At 37.4% G+C, this 8670-nt stretch overlaps 2 long non-coding RNA genes across 17 annotated transcripts; one reads left to right on the top strand and one right to left on the bottom strand.

Moving 5' to 3' along the window:
• The first annotated feature begins 342 nt into the window (after positions 1-342).
• LOC116932258 lies at positions 343-2314 on the top strand. 6 transcript variants are annotated; one of them, XR_006643751.1, is made up of 6 exons: positions 343-586; positions 895-986; positions 1046-1197; positions 1592-1710; positions 1807-1938; positions 2061-2314. It is a non-coding gene; the product is annotated as an uncharacterized LOC116932258 (long non-coding RNA). The 6 variants fall into 6 exon arrangements; XR_006643749.1 differs by having other exon boundaries at positions 344-586; positions 1803-1938; XR_006643752.1 differs by lacking the exon at positions 1592-1710 and having other exon boundaries at positions 347-586.
• LOC116932200 lies at positions 2306-8010 on the bottom strand. Of its 11 annotated transcripts, none has more exons than XR_006643738.1 (11): positions 7934-8010; positions 7782-7842; positions 6395-7709; positions 6105-6316; positions 5970-6039; positions 5291-5887; positions 3846-5011; positions 3549-3606; positions 3335-3444; positions 3157-3276; positions 2306-3063 (listed from the first exon to the last, which is right to left on the bottom strand). It is a non-coding gene; the product is annotated as an uncharacterized LOC116932200 (long non-coding RNA). The 11 variants fall into 11 exon arrangements; XR_006643740.1 differs by lacking the exon at positions 7934-8010 and adding an exon at positions 3673-3780 and having other exon boundaries at positions 7782-7927; XR_006643741.1 differs by lacking the exon at positions 7934-8010 and adding an exon at positions 3673-3759 and having other exon boundaries at positions 7782-7927.
• Between the last annotated feature and the right edge of the window lie 660 nt (positions 8011-8670).

Here is an 8670-nt window from a genome sequence, read left to right as displayed (position 1 = left end):
TGATGTATTACGTTTTCGCTATGTTTTCGCTCATTTTCGTCGTCTGTACTTCAGAAAGTAAACAAAAAGTGGCTTAATTAATTAGTGTGAAAAAATGTATGTATAAACATATGGGTTGTTATAACAATAACAACCCTTAAAACTCAATTCATAGGTGGCAGTTACGGTTATGGGACACTTAAATCGATATCTTGCCTCGTTCTCTCACAATCGATACGCGAAATTGGCAACAACTTTTGGGAAAAAATCCGAGAGGGGGAGTTAACATGGCCGTGGCTACACCAGTATTCTATTACTCTGACACAAATGAGATTTTGCGCATTTGTGGAAAACGCGCAACGCAGGATGTTTTACTGCTCTATAGTCTATAGTAGTAGCCGACCAACGGTCGGTGCCAACGTCTGCTCTGTTGATCCATCTGAATGGACGGCTTTTACACCATGTTCAATTGTTCATGGACGGCTTGTACACCAGTGAAATTGGGAAAAGACGGCTTGTACACCACCTGAAAAAAGTCGTCCATTACTAAGCCATCCCTGGCTGATGCATCATCGTCTGATGCATTGTCCGAGCTTTTATATCTTAAGTATGTCTATTTGTAAAACTTTGCCAGCTAGTCACTGCTCTAACCATAAAAAAAATTAAAAATTTTATATTAATTTTACCAATTTTGACGTACGCGTACATTTAGTTGATCATTGAAAACATTTTGCCCTACATTTTACCCATCTTTATAAGTTTTCTGGTCTGTGTTAGATGTCAGGGTACAGTAATGGCATGGTCTCCTTGGACTGTATTGTTTGACCTACACCCTTTGTACCTGATTATGTTTGGACATCTTAAAGCGTTGGAATTATAAAGGATTGTGTTAAACTATTTTCTGTTTGGTTTCAGGTGTTTGAACAAGAAATTACATGGAGAGGAAGCTTCAGTTTGGTACTTGATTTGTCCCTTTGTTGGGCAAGATGGAAAAAGATCAGTGTTCGGTAAGAATTGAAATAAATCATCCTTTGCATCTCAACTCTTGTTATTTTGTGTATTATAGGATCAAAAATAGTATTCCCATGCTTTTCCTTGAAATCCTGTGATGCTCACTGTTGTGGCGGAATTATCTCATTTGTTCGTTTTCGAATTACATGCGTCATTTCTGCTAGAATAGAAAACTGATTACCAGATCATACATCGAAATGTTTGAAGGTATTTTACCTATCTTAGATCAATAAAGAAGTTTATGAAAGTTGGTAAAGTTAAATAAGTTAGACCTCCTTTTGAGGTTTTAGATTTGATTTTAGACTTCATAGTTGGTTTTTCACTATCACAAGTTAACTCTTTATATACGCTTACAATGAAAGAACGTGTCGTGCTGCATTCAAACATTGAAAAGTCCAGTTTCCGTGGGTGGTTTCGTTGTTGTAAATGTTTTCCTTCTGCCAAAGTAGATATTGCCAGTCGTTTGGACCAAGTTCTCTTGCGCTAACTTACGTAGTATTGTCTCCCAGCAATTCGATAGTTTGCATTTTGTCATTTCTTGTGTTTTATTGTTGCGTATCAGTTGTGCTTATTTTGGAACGTTTGTTTTATGTCGTTCAAGACGTTTTCCTTGTTGACAAGACGTCTTGATGTCGGTAACACCTTATTTATCGAATGTATGATTGCAAACGATGAATTTTCTCAAATTCCATCAGCTGATAGTTTTCAACGTTTGCATTGGTACGTTTATTTGATTTACTATTGTTCTGATTCGGGTCGTGAATAGGTCAGATAGATGTAACAGCAATTTAATCTTTTTTCTTTAAACATAGGAAGGAAGGGAAATGTAAATAATTATAAAGAATGTCGTTGCCTCGGTAGCAGACCGTTTGACACCACCTATCTATCATTGAAGAGAGAACACCAAAATATTTTAGTTACAAACTGTGACAGGAAAAACTGCGAAAAGTAGGACATCTACTTCAGTATTGTAGTTGAAATGTGTGACACCGCACTTTCTTCTACCTAGCTCTTAACCTTAATACAATATGAAAGGTATAATTTCTGCTACATCTTTTGTTTTTATTTAGAGATATATGGACTAGAGCATGTCTGATCATCGAGAAAATCGTTTGCGTGTTAACTTATAGAACATCTGAGTTGGCACTGGAAGAAATTTAAAACTTTTGGAAATATAAAGTTTATAGAAGGTGGAAATTTGCATTGTAAATGAAATGGTTTTTTAAGTACTTGTCTCTAGATTACTAAATGATAGTTCAAGTTGGTATATCTTTAAATGGACCTGCTCTTAGATAATAATCAATACACAGATATATAAAAGGAATTGATTTTGTATTATCCCACCTCCACCCACAATTCCACCACTATTTTACATTACATGTTCTACAATACATTACAAGTTATACAATACATACATACATACACATATACACAAACACTAAGTTAACCCGTCGGCTGCCAAGCCATTACAACCATTAGGTTGTTCTACTACAGTCGCTACGCATCGTTTCTGAGGGATTCGATGAAAGGGGGACTTGTCCGAAAACAAGTCCGGGCTGACTTGACAATGGAGACCTTTACGGGAATGCACACCCCAGGTACTCCACCATCGCATCGACAAGGGGAAGTCCCTACTGGTGCATTGCCTACGGCGCCCTAAGGCGCAAGGCGACTGCCCCACCCCATGGTTGATCAGCCATGGGGTAGAACAGCGCCGCCGGTCCCTACAACTAAAAAAAAAAGGGGAGCAAAATGGGTGGCAGCCAACGGGTTAACTTACAACATACACTATACAACAATACAATACAAAACAATACCAAAAACACGAGGCTCCACGAAGACGGCGATGAGGCGAAGACAGGCGAGATCCAAGAAGATGCGACAAATCGATGAGATGGAGAAGGTCAGGCGAAAACGGCAAGGCGAAGACGACCAGGTTAAAGGCAGCGAAGCGAAGACGACCAGGTTAAAAGCTGTGAGGCAAAGACGACCAGCTTGAAGACGATGAGATGAAGATGATGAGTTGGAAGAAAAGGGGAAGATCAGGAATTATTTGTTTACCGTTGACAATCTCTACAACAGAAGTAAAGAAATTATACAAAAGAACACTAATGTGACAGAAAACTAGGCCAACCAAGTTAAACATTAGGTAACAATCTATAATACCATAATGAAGCGATGACGTTCAGGTAGGTGAATGCTGGTCGGTTTGGTCACAAAGATGAAGGTGACGGTCAAAGTTGGAAGACGAAGTTGATTGAACTAGTCACACTCCCGCTCATGGTTCTAATATAGGAATTCACATTACATTTATGGAGTAAGGATACCATGTCAATTACAGTACCACTGTAATGCAGTGGTGCTAAAGCAAATTTTTCTTGCATGCGAAATAGAGAACATTGTTTTCATGAAACATTGATCATCAATGTCCGATAACACTAATTAGATGAAAACCTGCATTCAAAAATGGAAAATCACAAAATAAAATATGATTTTATGAGACAATTGGCACTACTTGAATCAAGACGTGTCATATAAGAATACAGAATCAGTCTTACTGTTGGCATTCAAGCTTCAGTATCAAGGATTCAAGCTCCAGCGTTAAGTACAACAAGCCTGATTTAAACAAAGTAGTCAGTCAACTCATATAGCAGAAGACCTAATGTGAGTTATAACTTTTACATGAGTAAATGGCATGATAAAAAGCAAAAGTATAGATAGCCTGCAATTTCCAAGCTGAGCAGCTGGCATAGCTGATAACAATCGGAACTGTCACATATGAAAGACAGCCTATTTAAAGTGTTATCATTCAACACATACATAAAAAAGAAAGTAAAGGACAGTAGATAACATACCGTTAATTTTTAGATGAATATTTCTTTGAAGCACACCACACACAGTTAAGAAAATTAACAGACATCGATTTCACTAGTTACAAGCAATCAGCCATTATTTGGGGGAACAACAACGCCATCTAGTTTTCGTATTTGATAGCCAATGAATAAGAGGTATAACTTCAAAAAGAAGTGCGAAACTTAGCGCTTTACGTGTTCGATCGTTACTATTTCAGACATCTAACTATATTTTGATAGCGCGATAATAAAAAAATTTAGTGAGTAGTTGCACTGCAGAAAAAGGCGCTAAACATGTCACATCCGTTCAACCGCATACATGTCGTAAGATCAACCAATATCGTAGATAGCAGAAAAACAAGGGAAAAGGGCCACCAAATCTCATCAGTTAAGATGAAATTACTAAAAACGATGGGAAGAATATAGTTCATTTGTTACTTTCTGCAAAATCACGTAAAATTTTCCCGGAAGTCACCGGAAGTAGCCAATATCTCCGAAAATATTGACCCTATGACAAAACGAATAGAATTTTCATAATCCTTATAAAATTTGGGATAAGACTGATGTGTTTTCAGCCAAAAGCTGGATATGGCCAAAATCGCGAATTTTCATGAACAAAACAACATGAACAAAAATCGTTCAGGGACTTTTGCGATTTTTGACGATTTTCGGGTATTTTGAGCTGACCCTTTAGATTCGACCCCAAATTTGACGAGGATCACGAAAATGTGAATCTTTTTATGAACAGACTTAAACACAAGCAACTATACGCTATTTTAAAACAGGAAGTAAAACCGGAAGTCACAATTTCGGAAATGTCAAAAATGAGCTATGTTCTCCTTTGCATTGTTAACAAGATTTTCATAGTAGCAGAAGTAAATAACTACAGTAAATAAACAATACGTGGCTTCTGAAAGTACGATGTCAGTTACTACGACACATATACCGCTGAATAGCTCTACATTTCAAGCAAATGTCTCAAATCTAACACCTTAATTTATCTGAATGGAAATTTCGCGCCTAACGTGATTAATTCGTTAATCTACGTAGCAAGATAAATACAAACCTGCAGCCAAAATGTGACGGGATTTTTCTAAAGAATAGGTTCCACTAGCATCTGGTAGAGCGTTGTTGGGAGGCGCCATTTTGGCCTAATAGTTAAGCCGCTTCTGTGTGGTGGATGAAAATTTGTATTAGAAAATTTGTGTTTATTACTAAAATACTTTATTACTAAAAAAAACAAATAGACAGGCAATGAAAGATTCTTCTGTAAATCTGCATTTGGCCAAAATGCACAAGTTATGAAAGTAAAATTCATAAAGCAATTTTTAATTACCAATCAATGACTGAACAGAATTACTTTTTTAATTACATGAACTTCACCAAACATTGGAAATGGTTAAAAATGAAACCAGGAAATTATTCTACAATAAAACTACAGATCTTACCAAACTTCTAGCTGATAGTTAACTTGTGGCTGTTATCAATTTTGTTGTTCTGTCATAACATTAGTGTCACTTGTTTGCTATTCATTACTGCACATCTTCTGTGCACTAGTTTACATTGTTGGTCTTCTATGATGCAATATCTCCTGCTACCAACTCATACTAGGAAACACTGAAGGATATTTGCTCAATCTGCAACTACCTATTTCAACTTAAGACATGATTCACATTTCTTGTATCCCACACATAAACTGGAACTAGTTTATTTTACCCTAGTTTCAGTATTTCCACATGTTTCATATTTTCATCACTTAGGAAGAAGATTTTGATCGAACCAGAGAAGACAAAATTATCTGATGAGCATGAATGCATGGTTAATATGGGATTTGGCCTGCATGTTGAATGTGTCTTAACATCCAACACTCTTCTTATCAGTCAGAAGCTTCTGTGTGAATATGCAGTTAATATAACAGGATTCCATTAGGTTGCATGTTATGCAAGTACATTCTGCAATCTGATTGTCCTTTTTTCATGTCTCATCCTTCCTTGATTGTGCCAAATGTTCTGCTTGTAATAAGCATATTGGCCAAAATATCACACCTGATTTCCCAAAAACATGTAAAATTGATGGAAAAGAATGTAAAAAATCAAAAATATTTTAATAGAAATTGTTTTGTATCACAGATTTGCTGAAGACTGCATTGCGATCCTTATGGCTTCTTGGATGTGGGGTTTATGATAACCCATTGCAACTGAAAAAAAGTTGCAGTGGATAATTTTTGTTTTCCTTACACAACGTTGTAATCTATCATCTTACCACGAATCCATTTTCCATCTGCAACATGCTTCCATCCAGGAGATCACTTAACATTAACTCCACAGTTCCAAAACATGTGATTCAAGACACGGGCGATTCTTAGTTTTTAAGAATGGCCCTACTATTCTGGTCTGTTGCCATTTACCAGTAAAATCGAGCTTAGAGAAAACTGTTCACGGCCCTCAGTAATAACGCATCCAACATACAGCCATCTAGTGGCAACAACATATCTCAGCCGATAGCAATTTCGGAACCATCTAGCGGTAATAATATTATTTGTACCATTGTACCTCTTTCAAGATGCCATCTCCCGTCGATTATTGCACAAACAATTATGCCGTTCAACTAAATAGTATCCAACATGGTATCGCCTAAAAAAAAAAAAAAGCTTGCAACAAACTATTTAGTGCATGTTATCCTTTCACGTGAACGCCACATATTCTTGAAAATAATCAATAAAACAATAGTCTTGATTGTCGTAACCAAGGTTCCACTGCATCGTCTTCCGAGGACCCTTGCTCTGCCACGCCAAAGCAATTTGTTTTCAATTTTTAAACCCTTTGGACTGTCGGGAACTTCGGCGAGCATTATGGTCCGTTAAATCTACTATCTGAACTTCACCCCACCATACAGTGGGGGTCCAATGTCTGCATACCCATCATTGCTTATGTCTCATCCTGCAATATAATGATTATGATACTGGCTCATACCAAATATATGAAACATCACTTCTTGACTGGTGGAAAAAAAAAATGTAGTTTATGTCTCATGAAGTAAAAAGTGTGAGAATATCCCCGCTGAAAAAAAGATTCGAAATTCCAACATTACCACGTGAATAGTAGATGAGCTTAGCTGACCAATATGCGCCAAGTGACTACTTCTGAGGCTGGAGGTCTTAGAATAGCGTAGACATCTAGTGACAAGACTTTTGGATTTCCAAAACTATGCTTAAATGAGGATTGTACGATTTACAACAGGGAATTCAAAAATTTGAAGGCCTTACAATAGTCCAAGTTAGCCTTAGAGCACATTTCAGATCTTACTTACTATATTCAAATGTAATTTTGGATATCTATCATATGGCCATTTAATCTAGCAATGGACCATTCAGGACTGCCATAATCTGCAATTGGGAATCCTTCATTATTCAAAAAATAATAAAAACCTTAAAATATTTACAGTATTATCAGGAATTTCAGCCTTTGTATACCTAGTTCTTTAAACTTTAATAATTTCATGGCTTTCAGATCAGTAGCCACTTACATCTAGGATAACCAAAGAAATATACTTCCTTTTAACCATGAACTGCATTAGAAGTAACACAAATATAGAATTTGCTGTACAAACATGTTCTGCTTGGTGATCAGAAAAACAACTAAAAATGGATGGAATATTAAACTGTATGAAAAAATATCGAAAATACTTCTTGTTCAGGCAAGAAATTGTTCTTGTGAATCCCATCAATCAATAAAGTGTATATAAACAAAAGCTGACAGCCTCAGCAATACTAACATTGTGGTTTCCACTGATTTACACACCAGTTTCCAAATTTCATCTGGCTCCACGTGATACGAGCGAAGTTGCATCGGATTTTCCCCAGCTTATCTGGAAGACAAGTTTTAGTCGGAAAACATTAAATGACATTAACAAAGTGAAAAATGCGTAGATAAACTCAACTATCCAGCAGAAAAGTCGTATTCAAAATTAAGCCTATCACAGCATGATGGTGACCACATGTCTATAGAAGAAATGGCGGAAAATGGGAACGAAATAATTTAGGAGTTAGTCTCCGTCCAACTCCCATCAAATGATTTCGTTTATACTAATACCCAGGGAAGAAGAGTGAAGTGCCATCTGGCTACAAATGAGTTTCTGTGTGGAGTGAAACAACACACCCGCAAGAGGCGCTCCCATCAGGCGGAAAATCACTCTTACGGCGACCACCCCAACCTTAAACCCTCGTTTTTTTTAATAGTATTCCCCGCAAGAGGGTACCCCTTTTCTGAGAGGGAAAATAGCCATAGCGGAGGAACCATGGGTCTATGAATCTGGTAATACGAAAACAAGGTTGACAGTATGGCTCGGCCCCGGTTCTCGAAAACCCGGGCTACCCGCGGTTCGTCTCCAAAAAAAGTCACCCATGGGCGATCCGGGTAGCCCTTTTGCTAAAATAGGTAGTTTGGGTAGGATTTGCTGGGTAAACCGGGTCTACCCACCACCATCTTGGAAAATGGCGGCTCCAACAGCGCCAAGTTTAAAAAGGTGGGATTCAAGTCGTTATGGCGTTTTTATCAAATCATCATTCCTTGTTAACGCCACCGTGTGGCTGGGAGATGAATGAAGAGCACGCTTTTTATTTATTTTAAAACCCCTATCCATTTCCTAATGGAAAGATTTTAACTTTCAGTTCTAGTTCTTTTTTTTTTACTTCTCATAGCTGGATCTAAGTATAAAGTAGATCCTCATCCTTGACAGGTCAACGGTCAAGCAGGTTCAAATTGACTTGTGAAGAAGATGGGTTATAAAGACGCTATATCTTGGGCGCGTCAAGTGGGAAATCAGACGA

Source organism: Daphnia magna, linkage group LG1 (genome assembly GCF_020631705.1).
Source record: "Daphnia magna isolate NIES linkage group LG1, ASM2063170v1.1, whole genome shotgun sequence".
Taxonomy (NCBI): domain Eukaryota; kingdom Metazoa; phylum Arthropoda; class Branchiopoda; order Diplostraca; family Daphniidae; genus Daphnia; species Daphnia magna.
Note: the sequence above shows the minus strand (reverse complement) of the source record. Positions and strands in the feature narration are given on the sequence as shown.